Raw genomic sequence first — 24,744 nt, 5'->3', positions numbered from 1 at the left:
GAGTATCCTGTGTTGGCGTGGAGACCCATCCAGCATTGTGCCCAATAGCCCAGAAGACTGCTTCGGCAGCACCAAAGCTCTGTACAGAGTATTGTCCTGATGGATGGATGGAAAAGACCTCCAGGATAAAGTTGTAGAAAGGCACAGACCAGGGCATGGGTATAAAAATATTTCAAAGGCCTTGAATATACCCTGGAGCACACATCCCCATTCCTTAATTGTGTTTTAGACTCCCACAAAATATAAAGAAAAAAAAAGAAAATATGACATCTTCAAAATGCCAACAGGATTAGAACAGCACCAGGCAAAGCTGGGTACCCCTGCTAGTGTTAAATATACCAAGGTATCTTTTGCAAAGAGTAGGCGAGTTAACGCCGACATCTTGGAATACCTTTCAAAATACTGTCCGAAATAGGCTTCCATCATACATCGTAACCCGGTAACTTTGATCCCTTCTTTAAATAGTCTTCGGTGTATTCCCAGGTATCCTGCTTCTATTTCCTCAACACTAAATCCTATCCTATTCACTATTTCTATTTTCTCTCCTCACTTCAAAAAATTGGAACAAAGAAACAAACAAACAAAAAAAACTTTATATTTCACTCCATAATGATTCTCATTTCCATTGAATTCCCTTCTGCTGCTGGTTCTACCCCTCCTCCATCCCCTCTCTCACCAGCCATGGCACTTCAGCAAATAACTTCTGTGACTCCACAGGACCATCAGGACTGACTTGATCTGTGGACTTTGCAACCAGGATTTCTCCCAATTGCAAATCTTTCTTTCTGGACTTGGTAATGACTAACTTTGCCACAAATATCTGCTGCTCTTCTTCTGATCCAATTGGTTCATCTGATCATGTGCTTGTGAAGGTCAACATCCCTCTGGCTATTCTCAGAGAGCTGCCTCAATGCCAGCGAGTTCACTCAGGCAGATTGGCAGGGACTGCAGGCAACCACCTCTCTTCAGGACTGGTGTCCTACTGCCCCTGATGTTAACTCGGCTTGGGAATTCTTCCACAGAATCCTGCTCTGTCTAATGAACAGATTCATCCCATCTCGTCTTCAATTATCCTACCTTTCTTCCCACCAGTGGTACACTAAATCCTGTGGTGAGGCAGTTGCTCTGAAACAACTTGCCTTCTCTTCCTGGAAGTCTAATCCATGTATTCCAAATCTCATTGCATTCCAAAAAGCCCGCAACAACAGTGTGTCCACTCTCATGAGAGCCAGATAACAACATCTGTTCAACCTCAACATTGAACTTTCAAACTTGTCTCCCTCCTCAAAAACCTGGTGGCACTTTGTTAAGTCTGTCTCTGGAGTATGCTCTCCTTCCAGCCCTTCCTTCTCTTCAAAGGGCACCACAGCTGACTCCGCTCGTGAGAAGGCCAAATGCCTCAATTCGGTGTTTGCTTCCAAATTTTGATTCACCAACCCTTCATTCTCAGTACCCATCCTTTCCTGCCATACCCAACTGCTCCTGGACTCTGTGTCTGATGCACCTGGGAAGGTGTAGAAGATTATTTCAGGCCTTGACCCTGACTCTGCAACTGGACCGGACGACATCAACTCACGTGTTCTAAAATCCTGCTCTGCGGCTCTTGTGCATCCTCTCTCCACCCTTTTCACCCTATCCTTTACATTAGGTCATCTTACATCTGCTTGGAAATCTGCAAACATGACTGCACAACATAAAAAGGTGCAAAAACTGATCCACTTAACTTCTGACATATTGGCTTACTTGCAATCATCCTCAAGGTCATGGAATCTATCATCACAAGTTGATATGAAATCCTTCCTTTTCTCCAACAACCTCATCTCTGATCATGGGAATAAATGACGTTCTTGTTGTTGTAGTCGTAGTAGTAGTCGTAGTAGTAGTAGTCGTAGTAGTAGTAGTAGTAGTAGTAGTAGTAGCAGTAGCAGTAGCAGTAGTAGTAGTAGTAGCAGTAGTAGTAGCAGTAGTAGTAGTAGTAGTAGTAGTAGTAGTAGTAGTAGTAGTAGCAGTAGTAGCAGTAGTAGCAATAGTAGCAGCAGCAGCAGCAGTAAATACATTGTCCAATACATCAATGAACTAGAGAGTTCATAGAACACATTACCCCATGTGGTGATGAACTATATATTTTAATTAAAAATAAAATAAGGATAGTAAAAGATCGTTAAAAAAAAATTCCTGTAAGTTCTGAAGCAATCTTGTACACCACCCTTATACACAACCCTTATACACCACCCTATTTAACATGTCCAAGTACCGATAAACAGAATCGTTTGGGAAATGACAAGAAGAGATTTGTGTTCTCCAGTGTTCAAGTATATAATTCAATTGAAAAGAAATAAAGGTTTTAAAAATTATATACATTAATAAATTCCAGAAGTTTACCACCATTGACGCAGTGTTGATTACACCACCTTATCTAACACGTTACATTAGTTATTCGTGCCTGTTGTTTGTGTTCTTTATGACGTCCTTAAAAACAGTGTTTTCTGTTTGGAATGATTTTTTTTTTTTAATTTGACTGCCAAGCAGGCAGTCAAAGGAAAAACATTGATCTCACTCGTCTCTGCGCATGTGCGATCAGGACAAATTCAAGGACAAAGTACTGTCACACTGCAAACTTGTCTTCCTATTCATGTTCCGATTCGTGTTCAAAATATAACTTTCAATTTAAATAAGTTGTTCCTCTGTCATAAACTTTTGTTCACCAATGGACGGACATACGGACGGCGATGAACCAATTGTTTAACCCTGCTTTTCGCTTTCCGCTTCACGTGCGCGGGGACGGAGTAATAAAGTATTGTTCATTGAGTAAATATAACTAAACACGATGGAAGTGAATAAACAATTTTAAGTACCAAGCCAATATGTACTTTCAAATACTCGAATCCTATATAACCGAAAATAATGATTAAACAACGAATGATCCATTGATGTTCAGCTTACGGGGCCGTCAAAATACTCATGTCCGAACAAGTGCACATGAAAAGGCATAACAACGTGTGCAGAGCAATCCAGGGAGATATCTGTACAAATGAGTCAATATCCCAGGGCAGTCCCTGAAAAATCGTGGAAAGTAGACAAGATAATGACACAACACTCACAAGGCCCTGACCTTTCCTTCTCAGGTGGCCATTGAAAGCAAGACAAGATGGCAATACTAACTGAAGTATCGGTATCTGATGACATTGGTCCAAATGTCTCAGAAAGTTCCAAAATGGTCAAATATACTATGACGTCAAAATGAGGAGAGAGAGAGAACTTCGAAAGGGAACATCATTGACCTAATAATAGCAACGAGAGCGATTCGAGGCAATTTCTCCCAGGGTGTTGGAAAAAATTCCCACAAATGACGTATTCTTCTTCTTTCTGGTTTTCTGTCCGATGTTTGATGAAAACAAAAGTCTGAGATCAGACTTTGGAAGAAGAACTGTCTGAATGCAGGTTCAACACTCCCAAAACAGTTCCTGCTGGTGAGGAATACAGGCACCAGCAAAGAATACACTCGGTGGTTTGCCTTTGTCTTCCCAGGGATAGTCAAGGCAGGAATTTGTAATTTGTTCATGGCAGTTATATAGCTGGATTGAGATTCGAAATCAGGCGAAACAGCTCAAAGAAGAGAGGTGAATACCGCCAAGTTATCCTGCAAGTCCACCCAGAAAACCACAACGAACGTAATGAAACTTCAAGCTGGCCATGGGGTTCAGTGATGATCCTAAAAACTGTCCTTCAAAAAAGGCAACCACCTTTCATCACAACATTACTAGCTGTCATTCTCTTTCATCGCTGGATTGCAAAAGGAACTAGAAGGGCACTGGGTAGAATGCATACCTCCGCCCCATAATTCCTGATCCACAAGAACATATCGGGCCCAATACATTTTTGAGATATCGTGCTATGTATCTATCATTTATGGCCCTATCTCTCAACGGTGAAGGATCACTTAAAAAAAATTCTAGTAGTCGAATCCAGATCCAGATCTTCACCAAGATCGAAACAATTAATCATCGCCACACACCGAACCTGTCCACAAAATTTCATACGGATCCGTCCACAACATTTTGAGATATCCTGGACACAGACAAACAGACAGACAGAAAGGGGTGAAAACACAACCTCCTTCACCTCCGGTGGCGGAGGAAATTCCGTTTTGCAGGATTAATAAAGCAGAAATTGGACTTGGGACAAATGGTCCACATTCTCAGCTGTTCCGAAAACCCCGATTTCGAGAGACAATAGATGTGGCGGTGCTGGTGTTGAAATAGGAGGACTTGCATGACGTTGAACAACCTTTCCCATCGGCACGACGTGCACACCGAATGCGTCATGCATTCCCTTCGCCGTGCCAATCGCGGGGGGGTGTCGAATGAGACCCGCGGCTAAACATAGCATGCTAGGAACACGCGGAGCAAGGAAAGTTGAACACACATCACGTAACACGAAGCCGCGTGTTTGTCGGCCATGTTATACAAGAACGATTTCCCAGACTGCTGACTATTTGCTATAGTTTAAGCATCGGTGTCGTTTTGAAGGCCTGCAAAGTCATTCAATTCGAGGATATAATCTCTTCGCTCGTATAATCCCCTCCTCCTCCTCCCTGCAACCCCTCGCCCACGTGATGTGCCGTGTGAGCTGCTGTCACCAGCATTTAAACGTACGTCTCCCGTGAACCATAACAGGTGTTTATATACCTGCGTGTCGTACGCACAGTAAGGCGCGTCGCGTCGTCCTTTTGCTGAAAGTCACATCATATTGAAGTCGGCGAGAGAAATCCCATCGTCATGTCTTCAGAAGAGCACGCGAAATGTCTCACGTGGTTGTCGCTGCTCTCCCGTACATCCATATAGCGTATGATCCATCCGAAAGCCTCTTCACATGGGGTTGAGAGAAGGTGGGTGGCAATTGCCTTTGATGTCGTCCATGCTCAACACCGCCATTCCGCCTTTTCATCTCGTTATCACGGTCCGGTTGAACGCTCGCACAGTAGCGGGCGGCAGTTTACCCACGCTATTAGCCGCCATGGTAACCCGAGAATCGCATTTGCTCTGAGCCCGGATCAAAGAGAAGAAAGTTTGTCTCGAGGTCTTCAGGTCTCTGTGCATTGGTCGCGGATAAGAAAACCAGCCGCCAGTGTTTTGTCTAAATTTTCTTTTGAGATCACAGGAGCTGTCCTTTATTTGCAAATGAGATTGCGGGCCACCCTGGGGAGGAGTGGGGGGCAGTGTGGCCTCTCCTTGTTAGATCGTCCGAAGTTAACAATATAAAGATCCCAACAGTGTAGATGTCGCGTTATCTTCTTTGAGGTTGCTCACTCAACTTCAGGCGACTTGGTGACGAACTCCTGTTGGATGATATACATCAACAAAACCCGTGCGAGTTTGTTTTTTCTTTTTCTGTACGTTCGTCTGCAGCGAGCGAGGCGATTGTGTAGATCCCTGGAGTGTGACTCAACGAAAGGGATCAATGGGCACCAGTTACGCATTATATTGAACTCCCTTTGGAGCACCTAACCTGAACCATTGCTGATTGGGATATGATGTCCCTCAAATAATTTTATCACGGTGAACAGTAATAAAATTGAATGTGTATACATATATGTTTGCTTGCAGTTGTCGGCTTTGTCCAGATGCCCGGTCCGGAACCCAATGGACCGCATCAAATCGGTCGCGGCGACCAAAATATTTGTTCGTTCCGAGTTGGATCATCGGCCTGTCTGCCACTATACCGAGCGACAATGGAACGACCGAGAGCCCGTCGATAAGTCACAATGATCGGTGCCATGCATCCGTTATACAAATGGCAACTAAGCAAATTGCCAGATACTGACACAGTATTGTCATGAGTGCTAATCACCCAAACCCAATCTGCCCTCTTATGGGCATGTACAATTAAACTAGCGACCAGAGCCTCTTGAATGCACCCAGAGACTAAGTGCTTGTATAATACATTTGAAGCAAACAGGGCGGGGATACAAAAAGGAAGCAACACTGTATCGAAACACGTATGCACCTATGACTCAATTAATGAATGGTAAACATAATTATCAAAGTCCTCAAGGCCTCAGAAATTCCTGAGGAGATAGATGACATAAGACAGGAAATAGCGCTGCTATGGCCAGCAGGATGCAGCAAGTTCTAAGCAGTGCCACGGCCTAGCCGTCAACTTAATGTGGCCATGGCCTGCTGTGGGAGTGAGGAGGCGGGGGGGGGGAGTGGGAGCTCGGCTGTAACTGTGGTGGAAAAAGCCTTCTTCAGGGAGGAACCCCGTTGCAGCTCGTGTGCATGTTCCACCATAAGCTCTGCGTACCTCTGCCACCCCGCAGTTCGTGTCACCCATACTTATAGTTGTCACCCCCACCGTGCTGCCCTGATGTCACTAGCCCCTCCCCGCTCAGCCGCCATTATCCCAGATTCAGCTTGTGGATGGGGCACACCCCCTCCTGAACTGTCCCTCGGTGCTTTTGGTGTGCTTTGTGCAATGGTGGCGCTCCTGCATAAACTTGGTGCCTGATGGCCTGTTGGATGCTTCAGAAAAACATTTGACAGATTACAATGGTAGGAACATTAAAAAGGTTGTGAAGGGAAAGTGGTTTTGAGCAAAAACATGTGAGGAAGGTTGCCAGAAGCTTTTTACCCATAAAATGAAGCATATTCTGTATCACAATTAAGTTACCTCATGCTTATGCTCAAACATGTAATATTGGAAAGAACAATTGCTATACGATGCAAGGTTACCCTCTCGGAGGCATTCCCACAACACTACCCCCACCTTTCTTCTTCAGACTTTCCTGAGTCTGCGTCCAGAAGGGGGGGGTGGGCAAAGTGACATCGAAACCTAACAGCTATTTCCATGCAGTACAACTCCCCACCCTAGTCTAAACCTGCATGCAATAATTAAAAAACAAGCAGTCATAGACTGGTACTTACGAAATTGTCAACTTGACCTCTGACCTTGTCTTATATGAGCTGTCTCGAGAGAAGGTAGCGACGCAAACCAGAAGTTTCTACGATGATTCTGCACCAAACCTGTCATAAAACATCCGATTTTTACCAGGATTTCGACAACCGAGTGTTAATCATACTTTACCATTACCAAAATTGAAGACAGGATTGAAATTGACTTTAAAACGAGCGAGTAATGCCGTGTGTTACAATCCCCCTCATTAGCATAATCTTCAGTTAAGCCTCAGATATGACACCCGACATAAATCTCATAAAACATCCGATTTTTACCAGAATTTCGACAACCGAGTGTTAAGCATACTTAGCCATTACCAAAAGTGAAAACAGAATTGCGATCCGAGATAAAACAAACTCGTAACATCGACCAAAGCAAAGATCTCCATTTCTCCACGCAATTATTTAATATTATTTTATCAAAGTCACAAAACCGTAATATTCGGCCATCCACCAACAATCTTTACATAATCCGACAGCTTAGCGAGTCAGGCATGCGACGATAACCTTTATTGCGATAAAAATGACTTTTAAACATCATCTTTATCGAAAACACCGTCAGCGCGCACATGCAAAACCTTTACGTGACTCAATGACGCGTCTGCTTGAGCGCGCTGCACCACGTGACGAGCTGTGACGCGGCAAGTGAAATATTTTTATGCAATCTTAAAATGTCTCCAAAACATCCGATTTTCCCATAATTTCGACAACCGAGTGTTAAGAGTCATAAGCGATCGCAAAAACCGAAGACAAAATTAGAATCGAAGTTAAAACGAACTCGTAACGTCGACCGAAGCAAAAATACTCCATTTCTCCACATGAATTCATGGCATTATGTTTGACCTCACTGTGACCTTGACCTTTGACCAATTTTGACCAAAATCTAATCAGCGCTAGCCATCACCCTCCTGAATCACGGGGTGTAATTTGATATTGGTAGCTTCTTCCGTTCTCGAGTTATCGTGCCTACAAACAAACACACAAACACACAAACAAGCAGTCATAGACTGGTACTTACGAAATCGTCAACTTGACCTCTGACCTTGTCTAATAAAAGCTGTCTCCAGAGAAGGTAGCAACGCAGACCAGAAGTTTCTATGATTATTCTGTACCAAACCAACAAAAACCGTAACGTCACCCGAAGCAAAAATCTCCATTTCTCCACGCAATTATTTATTACTATTTTATGAAAGTCACAAAACTGTAATATTCGGTCATCCACCAACAATCTTTACATAATCCGACGGCATAGCGAGTCAGGCATGCGACGGTAACCTTTATTGGGATAAAAAATGACTTTTAAACACCATCTTTCTCGAAAACACCGTCAGCGCGCACATGGAAAACCTTTACGTGATCAATGACGCCTCTGCTCGAGCGCGCTGCACAACGTGACGAGCTGTGACGCGCGAGTGAAATATTTTTTATACAATCTTAAAATGTCTCCAAAACATCCGATTTTTACTAGAATTTCGACAACCGAGTTTTAAGCGTCCGAAGCGATCGCAAAAACCGAAGACAAAATTAAAATCGAAGTTAAAACGAACTCGTAACGTCGACCGAAGCAAAAATACTCCATTTCTCCACATGAATTTATGGAATTATGTTTGACCTCACTGTGACCTTTGACCGATTTTGACCAAAATCTAATCAGCGCTAGGTATCACCCTCCTGAATCACCTGGTGCAATTTGACATTGGTAGCTTCTTCCGTTCTCGAGTTATCATGCCTACAAACAAACACACAAACATACACACAAACAAACACACAAACACACAAGCAGTCATAGACTGGTACTTACGAAACCGTCAACTTGACCTCTCACCTTGTCTCATAAAGCTGTCTCAAGAGAAGGTAGCGACGCAAACCAGAAGTTTCTACGAGGATTCTGTACCAAACCATCAAAAATTGTAACGTCGACCGAAGCAAAAATCTCCATTTCTCGACGCAATTATTTAATATTATTTTATCAAAGTCACAAAACCGTAATATTCAGCCATCCACCAACAATCTTTACATAATCCGACGGCTTAGCGAGTCAGGCATGCGACGATAACCTTTATTGGGATAAAAAATGACTTTTAAACACCATCTTTTCGAAAACACCGTCAGCGCACACATGGAAAACCTTTACGTGATCAACGATGCCTGTGCTCGAGCGTGCTGCACCACGTGACTACCCGTGACGCGGCGAGTGAAATATTTTGTATACAATCTTAAAACGTCTCCAAAACATCCGATTTTTACCAGAATTTCGACAACCGGGTGTTATGCGTCCTAAGCGATCCCAAAAACCGAAGACAAAATTAAAATTGAAGTTAAAACGAACTCGTTACGTCTATCGAAGCAAAAATACTCCATTTCTCCACATGAATTTACGGAATTATGTTTGACCTCACTGTGACCTTGACTTTTGACCAAAATCTCATCAGCGTTAGCCATCACCCTCCTGAATCACGTGGTGTAATTTGACATTGGTAGCTTCTTCCCTTCTCGAGTTATCGTGCCTACAAACAAACACACAAACACACACAAACACACAAACACACAAGCAGTCATAGACTGGTACTTACGAAACCGTCAACTTGACCTCTGACCTTGTCTAATAAAAGCTGTCTCTCGAGAAGGTAGCGAAGCAAACCAGAAGTGTCTACGATGATTCTGTACCAAACCATCAAAAATCGAATGTTTGACCTCACTGTAACCTTGACCTTTGACCGATTTTAACCAAAATCTAATCAGCGCTAGCCATCACCCTCCTGAATCACGTGGTGTAATTTGACATTGGTAGCTTCTTCCGTTCTCGAGTTATCGTGCCGACAAACAAACACACAAACACACACACAAACAAACACACAAACAGAGGACGGAAGTCATCAATATACTTATGAAATCTTTAGATTTCGTAAGTAACAAACAGTTCATCCATAGCCTAATGCATTGTTCCATTAATTGTATGCATTTGCTCACTATTACACATAAATAACTTATCCTCAAAATCCAGATGCAATTTTCAAATAACGTGTGGTTGGGATGTGGGTGAGTGTACCGGGGGGGGGGAGGGGGGATGGGCTCTTCTTCTTTCCTCTGATAGTTTATGAAGTTTATTGTTTCTGGATCTCCCTATTCGGTAGCACCTCAGTCCCACCGCTGTTCATTTGGGCCCTGGGTGCCGATGCTACAAGTGTCCTTCGTAACTGCAGAGCCTGTCAATACCCAACATGCTTGCAGTGGCCCATATGGCCTTTTGAACAATGGCCCAAGTGAATTTATCATCTGAGCTCAAGCATTTGGACATCGGGATTGCAGCTCTCTCTAAGGTTCGGAGACCGGATTGCGGCGAGATAATAGTGGGTGGTTACACCAACTATTGGTCTGGTCGCTCTGATGGTTACCATACTCAAGGAGTTGCTGTTGCTGTGTCCAATAAGCTGACCCCAATGATAATTGAGGTAACACCGGTCAACGAGCGTATTATGAGATGAAGGATTCGTCACTCCTTAGGTGTCATTTCCCTGGTCTCTGTCTCTGCTCCGACTGAGGCGAGTGACCTCACCGTGAAAGACACATTCTACGCCACGCTCGAGTCTGTGGTTGATCAGTGCCCCAGACGAGATACACTTCTAGTCTTGGGGGATTTCAATGCATCGACTGGAACCGATAGGGATGGTTATGAGATGTGTGTTGGTCTCCATGCGTCAGGAACTATGAATCAGAATAGCACTAAGTTCCTTGACTTTGCAAGAAGTCATGGACTTAGGGTGGCCGGTTCATGATTTCAGCACCCACAAGCTCATCGCTGGACTTGGTATTCCAACGCTGGTGGTGTGGCAAAGGAGATTGATCATGTCCTCGTTGACGGTCGCTGGAGGATGATCCAGAACTGCAGGGTCTACCGGAGTGCTCAGTTCCTCGATACTGACGACCGGCTTGTTGTAGCAACTCTAAAGCTGCACCTTAAATCCTGGAGAATGGTATCATCCCAGCCTAGGCTGGATGTTGGCAAGCTCAAGGATGAGAGAGTAGCTGAGGAGTTTGCGAACAGGCTGAGTGGACATTTGGGGTGTCTGGGTGCTTTGGGGGGGGGGGGTCCTGAAGAGTTATGGATTACCTTCAAGACCACCGTCCTTGATGTTGCCGGTGGATGTCTTGGAACTCACCGCAGGGCAAAGAAGAATTTTGTCTCTCAAGGGACACTGGATACCATTGACCAGAGTCGTAGGGACAGGCTGAATGGCAGAGCTGAGCTGTTCAGGGAGCTGAGGCGTAAAACTGTACGTGCACTAAGGGTGGACAAGGAGGCCTATGTGCGAGGAATCTGTGAGGGGGTAGAGCATCACCTGTGGACAGGTGATTCTCGTCCCGCTTACAGGGGAATTCGCGCATTGCGTTCATCCAAGCCCATGCCTCGGAGCACTGCAGTTAGAGCAGAGAGTGGTATGCTCTTAACAGAGGAGTCTGAAGTGAAGGCCCGCTGGGCCGGTTACTTTGAGCGGTTGTACCAGGCTGATCCACCAGCTGTCGAGTTGGACGTCAATGGTGTTACAATCCCTGTTGCTGACGCTCCAATCAATTGTGGTCCACCTTCGCTTGTGGAAACACGGGCTGCGGTGAACCAGTTGAAACAGGGTAAAGCTCCAGGGATCTGTGGCATCCATGCTGAACTTCTCAAGGCTGGTGGAAATGCTGCACTCGTGTCGTTGCATGCAGTTTTGTGCTCTGCCTGGAACACAGGCATCATCCCAACTGATTGGAAGAGGGGCCTTGTTTTCCCTCTCTGGAAAGGGAAGGGTGATCGCCAAGACTGCAACAACGACCGAGGGGTGATGCTGCTCTCAGTGCCGGGTAAGGCCTTTGCTCGGATAATTCTTGATCGGGTTCGCCACCATCTGCTTGACCACCAGCGTCCAGAGCAGTCAGGCTTTACACCAAAGAGGTCAACGATTGACGGTATCCTTGCTCTTCATGTCCTCACCGAACGCAGCCGAGAGTTTCGTCAGGGGCTGCTTGCAGCCTTTGTTGATCTCTGTAAAGCGTTCGATTCACTGAATCGGGATGCCCTCTGGAGGATTCTTGGTCTTCGTGGGGTGCCACCAAAACTGATTGATCTGATGTCTGAACTCTACTCTGGTATTGAGAGTGCTGTGAAGTGTGGTGGTACCATCTCTGACTTATTTCCAGTTGTTACTGGAGTTCGTCAGGGGTGTGTACTGGCCCCCACACTTTTCAGCACTTGTATGGACTGGATTTTAGGGAGGATGTCGGAAAGATCAAGCTGCGGTGCATCGTTTGGGAATGTCAAGATCTCGGACCTTGATTTGGCAGATGATGCAGTCATCTTTGCGGAGACTTTAGATATCCTTTTGGGGGCCCTCGAGGTGCTGAATGAGGAGTTGGAGCTGCTGGGATTACAGGCTTCTTGGGTCAAAACTAAGATCCAGGCTTTCAATGACATCTTGGATGCTGCTGTCCTGTCTGTGTCTGTTTGTGGTGAGGATGTTGAGGTCGTGGATAGATTCACCTACCTTGGCAGTGATATTCATGTCTCCGCAGGTTGTGAGCCGGAGGTCAATAGACGTCTGGGTCGGGCCTGGGGAGTCATGGATTCACTGCATCATGGGGTGTGGCGCTGCCGGTACCTGTGCGGGAGGACGAAAGTCCGAGTCTTCAGGTCCTTGGTGCTTCCAGTCTTGCTCTATGGATGCGAGACTTGGACTCTGACCAAGGATCTGAGACGGAGACTTAATTCCTTTGGTACCAGGTCTCTTTGGAGAATCCTTGGCTATCGCTGGTCAGATTTTGTGTCCAACGAGCGGTTGCTGAGAGAGACTCGGATGAGATTTGTTACCTGCATGGTCCGTGAGCGTCAGTTGCTGCTGTATGGACATGTGGCTCGTTTTCCTGACGCTGATCCTGCTTACCAGATTCTCTCAGCGAGGGAGTCTCATGAATGGAGGAGGCCAATGGGCCGACCACGTGCCTCGTGGTTGCAGCAGGTTGACCAGCATCTCAAGGAGATGGGGATGGGCCTGGCATCTGCCTGGGGCAAGGCCAGACGGAGGCCCCTGGAGTACCTGCGGAAAGTGGACGCAGCGACGCGCTGTTCTGGCACATGCTCTCATACCTGACCTGACCTGACCAAGTGACCTCTCAACACAGGTGAGTCTTCTTGGCCTGCATGGCTCATATAAATTGCACAAAAGTGTCTTCTTGGCCTTTATGGCCCAATTATATAATGACTCATGCCCCATGTTGCCTTCAACAAGCTCTTCGGCCTTTATAGCACACAAAGATGGCACAAACAGGTGGTAATAAATGACAGGTGGGATGGCTGGCTGGCATGTGGCATGGCTGGCAGGCCAGCAGGTGGCATGAGCTTGCAGATGGTCTGAGCCAGTAGCTGTCATTGGTCATGGCAGGATGTGTGGTATTGGTCGGTAGGAGGCCGACTTTGGTCCTAACCTATCCAATCCTGACCTGCTCCACCAATCCCTCTATTATATCCCCATCTCCTGCTTCTCTACACCCCTCTAAACTAAGCCCTCCCTCCTGGGCCCTTAATCCTTTTAAATAATCAATCTCTAGGGAGAATGTCAAGGCACATGCAGTGACTTAAGATGATGTGTTTGGCCCTACCTGGCTCACCGGTGGAGTATCTTGGTGGGGGGCATGCCCACTGCTTCTCCAACAATTTAGACTCAATGGCTCTTTGCAAAAACCAATTGCCCTCCTCCAGTTCTCTCCAGTGGCCAAAGACATCAAACATGGTGCGAGGAAAAGCATCTCTACTCAAACCAGTACCATCAAAAACACATTTTCTCTTTAACTTAAACCCCCTCGACTGTGGTTCTATGTGACCAATTTACCCGCCACTCCCCGTGCTGTTGCTCAGTCATTTCTAGCCAAGCCCTCAAATTTTCCTCCCTGCTCCTCCACAACCTCATGGCTGTGTGGTCTTCCTCCCTCTGCAGGTCTCTGCCTGCTTCCTAATGTGATCCTGCCAGGCTGCCGGGCCACCTTGCAAGCTACCTTGCCCCACATAGAATTCTGGGGAGAACCTCAACTACGCCCCAAAATGCCCCCTCTGGCACGTAGCGCCTTGTGTCCTCTCCCTGGGTACCCGGACTGACCAACAAATCTTTGCTGCCCCTCTGGGCTCAATGGCCTGCATCGGGCCCGTGTGCTTCTAGTGCCCAGGATGCCCTTCCTCCAAATCCGACTCACAATGAGCCCCACCCCCAGCCCATCAATGAACTCTTGCCCCAATCAAAAGTTCACTTTTCCTCTTTCAGCACCAACATAATGGCATCTTCGTTCCAAAACAGCTGAATCTCTCTATCTACCTATCGCCGAATGGAGATTCCCCTCCAAAGGAGGTTGTGCGTTCTCTTCTTCCTTCACACCCACTTCACACCATTTATTCAATTATATTAATCCCTAAAAATTTAACTCACACCAAAATCATTGCTCATTGATGGTAAAACATATCGAAAACTGTTTGATGATCACATACTGAAACAGCAATGGTCGTTGAACATAAAATTGGCCATGCTAAAATGGGCAAGTAGGTGGGGCAACCAAGATTACAATTGGCTCTTCTGCAGCAACCATTCAACACCCAGATTATATGATCTTCCCAGGATCCACAAAGAGAATGTCCCTCTGAGACCCATTGTGTCTTTTTTATGCTCCATCATACCAACTGTCTGGCTTCTTAGCAGGTATCATTGGCAGGTTTGTAGGCAAGACTAAAAAAACAGTTAAGAATCGTGCTGAATTTGTCGAGAGGATAAGAAAGGTTAAAATCCAGGAAGATGAAACTGGTATATTTGATGTGGTTTCGCTCTTCACCAATATTCCAGTTGATCCATCAGTGAGTGTCACGCTCGATCGGTTGAAACATTCTAACAAATTGGAAAATGGCTTGTCAGAATATGTGCCTAAATAGCATGACCTTCATCATCTACAAACTATCAACAAACATTTGGTGCAGTTACGGATTCACCGGTCTCTGCTGTTGTGGCTAATTGGTGATGGAGGAACTTGACAAAATATATTCGAGTGCCACGAAAATTGGCTCCCATAATACTGGAACAGATACGTGGATGACACTTTCACCAATGTGCAAAGAGACATGGTACACCACATTCTTGGACAACTTGGCCAAGTATTTCCCAGCATTAGCTTCACATTGAAAATGAAATTGAAAACGAAAGTAAATTGGCCTTTTTGGATGTGGAGGTTGACTGGAAGCCTGATGGCTACCTGAAGCCAAGAAACCAACCCACACCAACAGATTGCATGATTTTAAACCCTGCAACCGATTCACCCACAAACATGGTGCAGCACGGACTTTGGCAGCTTGGGCATGGACTGTCATCTTCCTAAGTTGTACATAATATATCTGTGTTTGTGTGTTTACATATGTGTGTTTGTATGTTTGTGTATGTATGTGTGTGTCTGTGTATTGTTATGTCCGACTTCCTTCTTGGGACTACGGTGCAGTAATTGGTCTTTATTTTGATTGATGCAATTAAATATTAGATTAGTTGGAGTTGCCCTGCTCAATAATGGGCGGAGCAAGGGGATACTCCATCCATCCATCGAGACCAAACTCTGTGCAGAGCGGTGGTGCTGCCGAAGCAGTCTTCTTGGCTATTGGGTACAATCCTGGATGGGTCACCTCTGACACAGGATACCAGCAAGATGGCACTCATTTTGCCGACCTCGGAGGGATGATGGGCAGTGTCAACTCCACCTGATATTAATTCAACAGCCAAGGGGGATTTGAGCTCAGGTTCCGAGGATCCCAAGCCTATCACCCTAATCATTAAGCCAACACCAGGCATCGGAATACTCCCCACCCTAAAATAACCATACTGAGCAGAACAGAAGGAGCCAGACATGTTTGGGCACTCTGTACTGCTGTACTACCTGGGACTTTCTGAAACGATTAGCAAGATAGTCTGCAGCACATGGATTGGTGTAGCATACAAGCCAATAGGCACCATCCGTAATGTCATTTCAAAGTTAAGGGGCAGGATATAAATGGTGACAAATCAGTATTTTTACAATTCATCGTGCAGAGACTGCAACCAATTCTACATTGGTGAAACTCGAAGGAATCTGAAACAAATGCTGGATGAACATGACACAGCAATTAGGCTTGGGAAGGTGATACAGTCAGATATAGCACGTAATTGCCTGCACTCTGGTCACAAATTTGACTTTGATGGGACTGTGTCTGAGACTCGACATCCAACAAACGACACAGATACACACTGGAGGCATGGCATGTCAAGAGCTGAGGGCGTGGTTTAACTGGGGAGACCGTAAACAAACCAAAACAATACATACCTCTGATAAGAATGGTAAAAACTGGATGGTGTAAACAGCTGTACAAGGTGAGCAAAAAAAAACAATGCTCAATCCCCAATGCCATGCCTGAACATGTGAATGGCATTTCTTGCATAAGGTTCCACAAAATAAAAATGCTCCTCATTTGATCTCTTGCTCTGGCACGTGACCGAAAATGAATTGTTGCCTCAGGAATAAAAGTGGGCAAGTGCCTATACTCAGGGTCTATTGGACTGAGGAAGCTTGTTGGGAAGTGGATGAAACGTCATCTGAGACCGGATCTATTCTTGCTTGTTTATTATGAGATTAGCAGAGTAGATCTAGTTACTTTTGGGTTGGATCTGCCTTTTATTTTTACACTGTTACGTGGGATGGGAGAGAGGGATCCATAGTGAGAATGTAGTAAGCCTCAACTATGGGCCATGTGTTTCAAGTCGGTTAAATTGCCATGTAACAAGGGCCTATTGAGGCGAAGTTGTACATGCTGGGGAGGGACCACCTCGGTTCCCCGGAGTACTCAACCCACTCCATGATCTTGCAATCCCACCAGCCCAAGGCACTCGCCTGGAGGGCAACCACCAGATGCTTCGTGGGGCCCGAATCGTACCACGCCCATGGTCAGAGACCACGTCCAAATCTCGCCAGTGCAGCTCCCCAGCTGCCTGACGCAACCCAATCTCCCAGGAAAGCAATTTCCCACGAGGCCTGTCAGCGGGAACAATCGTGTGAGTGGCAGACAGGCTTTTGTTCTTTGCAGATTATGCGGTTTTACAGTGTGATACATAATCTGTGGCTGATGCTCTCAATTACAGGCAGAGTGTGCTAAAGACATTTAAACAACGTCTGTTGTCACTACTGGTTAGATATTTATACGGTTTGCCGTCCTGGTGAGGGCAAAAAAAGCCAGAAATCCAGACAGGCATCAAGGTTTGATGTTTAACCAATGATGACTTTAAATCTCTGTATTTTTATATGAGTGTCTGGGCTGAAGCCTCTGCAGCTTTGGTCTGCATATGTGTGGGACTCATGTCTATTGGAGATTGGATGGGAGCACTGCGTCACGCTCCACACATTTTGATAGTGTGAATATATATATATATATATATATATATATATATATATATATATATATATATATATATATATATATATATATATATATATATATATATATATATATAATATCAAAATATGTGGAGCATCACCAATGGATATATTCCTATACCAAAGCGTCACCTCCAACCCAGAGGCCTGTTCTTTGCAGATTATGCGGTTTTACCGTGTAACTGAAATACATAATCCGTTGCGATGCCCACCATAAGTCAGGTGCGTCTGATGTGTATATATTATATATATATATATATATATATATATATATATATATATATATATATATATATATGTTTGTATATGTATATGTATATATTGTGCACTTCCTGCATCTTGGGGAAACCAGGAGGGAGGAGCTGTTTCAGTTTCCTCTCCAGATTCACCGGGAATCGCAGGCCATCGCACACGAATAACTTTGTGTTGTGGCGGGTCGCTACTCGACCACGAATGCCAATAACTGGACCATGTGACTTAGGGTCCTCCGTCTAACAACCGTTTACCGAAGGACATGTGACCTCCTTGTCGGGAAATCGTGCCCTCGGTACATATTTGTGTTGTTTCGGTTACCTACCGGATCAGATACAGTCAAATGGAGCTACCAAGTACATACCGGCTATTGCACCGATTGTTGGGGAATAACGTCCTGGCTAAGCAAGGGTGTGGGCCATGCAAGACCAATGGAGGAAAATACAAAAATGAGCTGGGAACATATCTAACAAACACGTTTATTTAAACCAGAAGCGAGAAGATATATATATATATATATATATATATATATATATATATATATATATATATATATATATATATATATATATATATATATATATATATATTTTATCTAGAAGAAGAAGGCACTTCCAACCAAAAGTAAAAACTTGATCAACTGCACTATTTTGAGCAAAAAAGCAAGAGCAGACCTGGTCTCAGGAAACGTTTCATCAACTTCGCAGCTGGCTTCCTCAGGCACAATCGACCCTGAGCCTCGGCACGTGTCCAGTTCTTATTTTGATATGACCACTCATTTCCAGTCACGTGTTAGTGCTCGAGGTCAAATGGTGGAGTGCTTTATTATTTTATTTTGCAAAAACAAATAGACGTCAAATCACATAATTGATGGGGTGATCTGCTCTTTTTTTATTTTTACTTACACATAATCTGGTGTTGTTTAATTTAATGACCTAATTTAATTATGCTTTATCAAGGATTCATCCTTGGTCAACCCCTTGGGTCAGCTCATTCTCTCTCTCAAGGGAGTGTTAATTCACCATTTTTTTGGCTTGCTTAACAATGCCTTGGCTTGGAACAGGCCGCAATGGTTTCTTAACGATAAAGTGCTCAAATTTTGTTTTTTAACTTTCCTCACTCATATCATCGAATGCCTCATATTCATACCTATGAATTGCCGTATACATCGCAATGCTTGTAAACGCCCGGAGATGCCATTGTAAATTGATTTATTTCATTTCCACAAATGCGATAAGCTCGAGAATCGCCAAACCTGAGCCTAATTTCAAAATTTAAACTGCAGAATCAGACTTTAGCAGCAGTTCCGACTCCTGAAAAAAATAGTGCTCATTTGTTGAATTTGGAAATTGTTTGACATTCTGGGCATCTCCTGGTGGTGTTTCTTATATCCGATCGCTAATCGCTCGTCAAGCCAGTGCAGTCATATTATATACCATCCGGAGATGACCGGAGTATCAAGCCAGTGTCAGATTAATGCACAGGTATGCAGGGGCCATGCCCAGGGGCCCCGAGCTCAACATGAGCCCCAGGCAGAGGCGGTGTGAGGGTTATGCAACCCATGCAATTGCATGGGGGCCGAAATAACATGGGGCCCCACAAAACCGATTGTGGTTCACGATCTTTTGAGACGCCCCCCCCCCCACCCCTGTCCACCTGAGGGTGAGGTCTCACTTTGCCGACAAAACATCAACTTGTGAGTGGTGATAAACACAGTGCAAAGGGAAAGCTTCATCTCAAGCAAAGAAAGCACCGTCATGTAATGAATCGACAAAAACAAGTTTTCTCTGACGTTTAACAAGACAAGATTATTACAAAATTATGGGTGAGGTAAGGCTAATTGAGAAAACAAGTTGAATAATAAGTACATTTAATGTAAACAAATGCAACAATAATCACAATAACATTTCTATAATTCCTAATGTTAATACAGATTGATATTGTTTACCAATTCCACACTAAATTTATTGTACGATCACATAACAACACTTATTAGTAAATGGACTAACCCATGTGCATGGCGGAAAGTTGCGGTTTTTAAAATCAGAAATGTGTTTGAGCAGCTGTCCCAAGGATGAAAAAAACTATCCCAGCGGTGCTGAAAAGTGGAAAATGGCTCAACAAAAGGTGAAAGGGCTTGAAAAATCACACAAAATTAACTTTTTCGTGACAAAAACAAGCGGAAGAACCAGAAAAGGGTCTTCGGTCTTGCGCATATGGGGTGTGTTTCATTACCAATCAGCTTGGGGAGCACTCGCCAAGTGGAAGTGTACATATATATATATATATATATATATATATATATATATATATATATATATATATATATATATATATATATATATATATATATATTGTGTTTGTGTGAAACACACAAACAAGCATAAGCACACACACCTTTGTCATGACGTGTTTTCGACTTTTGTACCTCATTCTTTAAACCTTCTGAACAAAATTGTATGTTTAGCACAAAGAGGACAAAACAAAACAAAAGAAACGATGTGCATGCAGGTCGTGTGCATTTGATCCGGAATGCTTTGCGCTTCCACCACGCTCCAACAGCTGAACACCTATCCACTTGCACACCACAGCAAGCTTTCAGCAGTTGGAACGCTCGCTCACCAACTCCGCACACTCGTTGGTGAACACACCTGGGCACACAGTGGGCCCAGCCCACCGTTTTCCTGGATATAATTACCGCGTGAATAAAGCCCACTTGTCCACCAGAAAATCCACTCCATTAGAAAGAAAGCAATCCGAGTTGCCGGGTTAGCTTGACCTATGCCCCGTAACGTCCTTTCATGTTTCCTCTTCTCTGTTTAGAGAGCATGGTCGTTGGACTCACTTCTCGAGTCAGTCACCAAAATGGTTTGTTGGTTTTCTTCTGTATACAGATTAATTATAATTATCAGTCAAAGTCCACGGCTTTACGCAAGTTTACGGCATTGATGAAACTTATCGATAATCTTAAAAACTGAAGTCACTTGTTGTATTTCTTACCTGCCTTGATGTCATCCCAATGGCATCTGATCTTACCCTCGTATACCTCTCTGGCCCATCCAAAAAGTCCTCGCCATTCATCACATCATTTCGTGGTATATAACCGTGTATCGTGGCTTGTGACAACGGTTACAAATAAGTTACAAAAGGCAATTTGGTGGCAAAGCAAGTTTCGCACAGAGGAGCCATTGATTGGCAACACAATCAGTCAACGGCCCACATGTTTTGAGGGGCTTTGGTGTCGAAATTCTCTTTTAAGTCACGTTGCCATCTAATCTTCCTTTCATAAAAAGCTCCCAAAACATCTGAAGCTCCACGATGCGCTCTTTGCGATAAAAAGGTAACATTTTATATGGGGTCGTGGGGGGAAGAAAACCTGTCATGTTCTCATAAATAAATTAAGAGGGTTCTGCAGACTCTGTGAGAGATAAGAGATGTTTTAAAGCTTCAAAACAGAAGAACTCTCGCCGAGCACGCTGTCCGCGCTATTCGATTCGGATCGTGGTATTTGGACGCCTTTCATGGCAATTCCTTTGATTCACGCGGGGGAGCCGCACCGGGCTTGGAACCGCGCTCGTGGCCATTCGGGTCAGCTGCACGTGGAACGGGTGAGGGGCGAGGCGTGAGCTTTTCTGGGAGGAGCTTTATGTCCAGTCTATGGGGGGGGGGACCTCGCTGATTGGCAAAGGTGCAGAAATCTCTGCGTCACCTCCGCAGCAGCAACACACCGCGCCCTTCTTTATGCCAGCACCTTTCGCGAGCAGGTGCTGAGCTCCATCTGCCTCCTAATTGGGACCACGAGGTTGCTTTTCGTCACTCCCCAAGACCCCCGTCTCCTCATCCTCCTTCTCCTTCTCCTCCTCCTCCTCCTCCTCCTCAATCAACTCCGATGTGCTGGAGAGTGCTGTGCAGCAAGCGCGCAGCGAAACGGCCGCGTAATCGTGTCAAATTATTGCCGCTCGCCGCTATCTGCAAATGTTTAACCCGGCAACCTCCTCCCACCGAACCTCAATTTAGCTTTCATCGGGCCGGCCAGGCGAACCGGGGGCTTTGAAATCAGTCCTTCGCCCTGGGGCAGAGTTCAGATGTCATCGACAGAGATGCTCGTAGGTCATCGGGGAAGGAAACAGCTGCTGCGATAGGTGAAACCTTCTCACCACGCCCAGGCAAAGGTTATTTCTGGGCCGCATGGGCTCACGCCAGACTGCTGCGATGAACCCGCCTTTTGCAGGCCACTTCTTTTGCACCATTGCAAACGTGAAATAAAATTGGGAACGATCAGCAAAACGCGGCTTTCTTTTCGTTCTCGCGATTGATTAAAAAAAATTCGAACGCGTGTCACATGAATTATAGTACGTATACCCTCAACCCCCGACACACGCTTTGTAGAACACTTTATGAAATTACATTTGCAGTAGTTCATTGATCAAACGATGTGTGTGGGGCAATTGCTTGATGCCAATGAATGCACCGCCTGTGCGGACATGGATCATGGCTAGGTCTGCAACATAAGAGGAGACTAACGATCTAGCAGACTTTCTCAAAGTGGCTTGATGGTGAATGTGTCTCTCCCGAAGAGAGAGAGAGAGAGAGAGAGATATATATATATATAGAGATAGAGATAGAGATAGAGAGCATCTTCCTTCTCCCCCCAAATAGGGCACTCCACCATGACAGTATTAGGGGTTTTTTGGGGTTTTTTTCAGGATTCCGCAGTGCCAGCCTATATGGACTCTCGACAACATTCGCTCGAACAATCGATGGAGCACAAAGACTGCGATGACAAAGGGCACGTTCTCATTGGCCCAGATGTTGTGGATCGTGGGTCCACGTTCGTTCTCAAAAGACACCAAAAGATCTTTAATAGATACAGATGAGTGCAAGCATATAGGAAAGCCGGCTCAGTGTCGCTTCGAACAGACGGTATGTCCTTAACTGCAATGAGGAAATTGCAGTCTCACAAGTACATCATCGGAAACCGCTTCTTCGACTTACAACACATTCAGTGGTGTCATGGTTGGAGAATCCTTGCTGAGTCTGGGAGGTCAGTGTTTTGAATGTTTGAACCCTGGCCGAGTTATACTGAAGACTTTAAAAATGGGACGTGCTGCTTCCTTGCTTGATGTTCAGCATTTGGAAAGAATAAAGCATGGACAAACGACCATAGGTTGGCAACCATTGCACAGGCTTGATGGTCCGAATGTCCTCCTCCTGTGTTGAAGCTCCTTGTGAGGAAGTTGTGTTATTACAGCTCTACAAAAACTGGCAATCCATTAGAGATATCGTTTTATTACCAGGATAAAAGATCCCAAATGCTTGCAGAATAGGATTTCAATTAATGTCTATTACCCAACCCCTGCCCCCTCCCCCCAACCACAAATAACACACACACACACACACACACACACACACACACACACACACACACACACACACACACACACACACACACACACACACACACACACACACACACACACACACACACACACACACACACACACACTCACGGTTTGGTTCTGGATATTCATTTCCTGAAGGTGCTTTGAGCAACATGGTGCCATATTTAAAGGAACCACAGTACTGCCTAAAAGATGTCAGCGATGTGAGTCTAATTTGAGTCTTGTTTCCGATGTGAGACACTATTTGTTTATTACATACCCAAATATACATTTCACGAACTGACCCTTCCGGGTGTCAACCTCTGAACCACCCCTCGATTCTGAATCAGAAACCAAACTAATTTTTGTAAAACAATGACATTTGCAACATGGAATGTGTTCACTCTCCACCCAGATGGTGCGTTTCCTCTCTTATCGCGAGAACTATCCCACCTGGGCATCAATTTTGCTGGATTTGGGAGAGACATTGATCAAGGATTACTACTATCTTTGGTCTGGCAGAACTGATAGAATATCCATCGAGCTGGGGTGGCCCTTGCTCTAAACATGGTGAGAAGGAAGGCTCTTGTAAGGTGGAACTCCTCATCACCCTGCCTCCTTACTGCTGGACTCCAACATCATAATGGACACATCACCATTTTTGTCTGTTATGTCTGCACTGAGATGGATGAGGATGTCAAGAAGGACTCGTTTTTATGAGATGCTAGCACAGACAAACTGTCACGATCTGGTTGTGGTGCTTTCAGATTTCAATCCAACAGGTGTATCAAATCGCATCACAATCATTGGGCCAGTTTGCTCAGGTTCAGTGAATTCATCTCCTCGATGTATGCACACTTTTTGACCTTCAAATTAAAAGCTCCTAGTTTTTGAGGAAGCTCATCCACCAGCACATCTGGTACAGCAGTGATGGGATGACCGGCAAGGTTTTTGACCAAGTCCTAATCTCCAGATGTTGGTTTTCAAACAAGCAATCCTGCTGTGTCTACAGCACTGCTGAACTTGGCTCCTGTGACCATTGACTTCTGGCCTTTTTCTTCGTTTTTGTCTTAAAGCAAGACCATATGCACCGCACAGTAATTGCAATAGCACTGCTGCTCTGAAAGACCCTCTGGTTCTCCACAAATACAAGGTGGAGATCAAGAATCATTTCGCCCTTCTCAACCTTGTTGATGATGATGCAGATACATGGAACACCTTTAAGTGTGAGGTTGTCCAGACTGGCTCAAAAACACTTGCTAAACTGTAAAATAAAATAAAACAACTGGATCACTGAACCAGCACCTAGAATAATTGAAGGGAGGAGATTGGCCTGATTGAAAGGAAACAGGTCTGAAAGGTGACGGCTCACCGGAAAATGTGACCAGACCTTGAAACGTGACATCTCAGCTTACTCGGACAAGCCTGAAAACAGAGAAGCTGCAGTACCTGTCGATGACAAACAAACACTGTTTAAAGAGCGACACTCATGCTGTATCTATTGCAGTGACTGGTCCAACATTGACCAAGATGAGGATGGTACCCAACTAGCAAGCACCAGTGACTGTCTAAATAGATGGCAACAACACTTCTCCCATCTTCTCAACAGCAAAAGCCCCTCTACCCCCCCCCAATCCACCATCACAGTGACCACCATCCATCCAGTTCTGTACTTATAAATGAGGCCAGTGATGCAG

General features: G+C 44.9%; 1 long non-coding RNA gene across 2 annotated transcripts in view; it reads left to right on the top strand.

Annotated features, from left to right (window-relative positions):
- The first annotated feature begins 4,101 nt into the window (after window positions 1–4,101).
- Window positions 4,102–24,744, top strand: part of LOC147023532 (uncharacterized) — a 132,481-nt gene continuing 111,838 nt past the window's right edge. Inside the window, exons 1-2 of one of the 2 annotated variants that reach the window (XR_015060252.1) lie at window positions 4,168–4,888; window positions 16,861–17,035. This is a non-coding gene — a long non-coding RNA (uncharacterized LOC147023532). Of the gene's footprint in view, window positions 4,889–16,860; window positions 17,036–24,744 lie in introns of both variants that reach the window. The other variant, XR_015060253.1, reaches the window with a different exon arrangement.

Source organism: Eptatretus burgeri, chromosome 7 (genome assembly GCF_056783735.1).
Source record: "Eptatretus burgeri isolate ZD-2024b chromosome 7, Ebu_testis_v1, whole genome shotgun sequence".
NCBI classification, from domain to species: Eukaryota; Metazoa; Chordata; class Myxini; order Myxiniformes; family Myxinidae; genus Eptatretus; species Eptatretus burgeri.
This window is presented reverse-complemented; position numbering and strand designations above follow the sequence as displayed.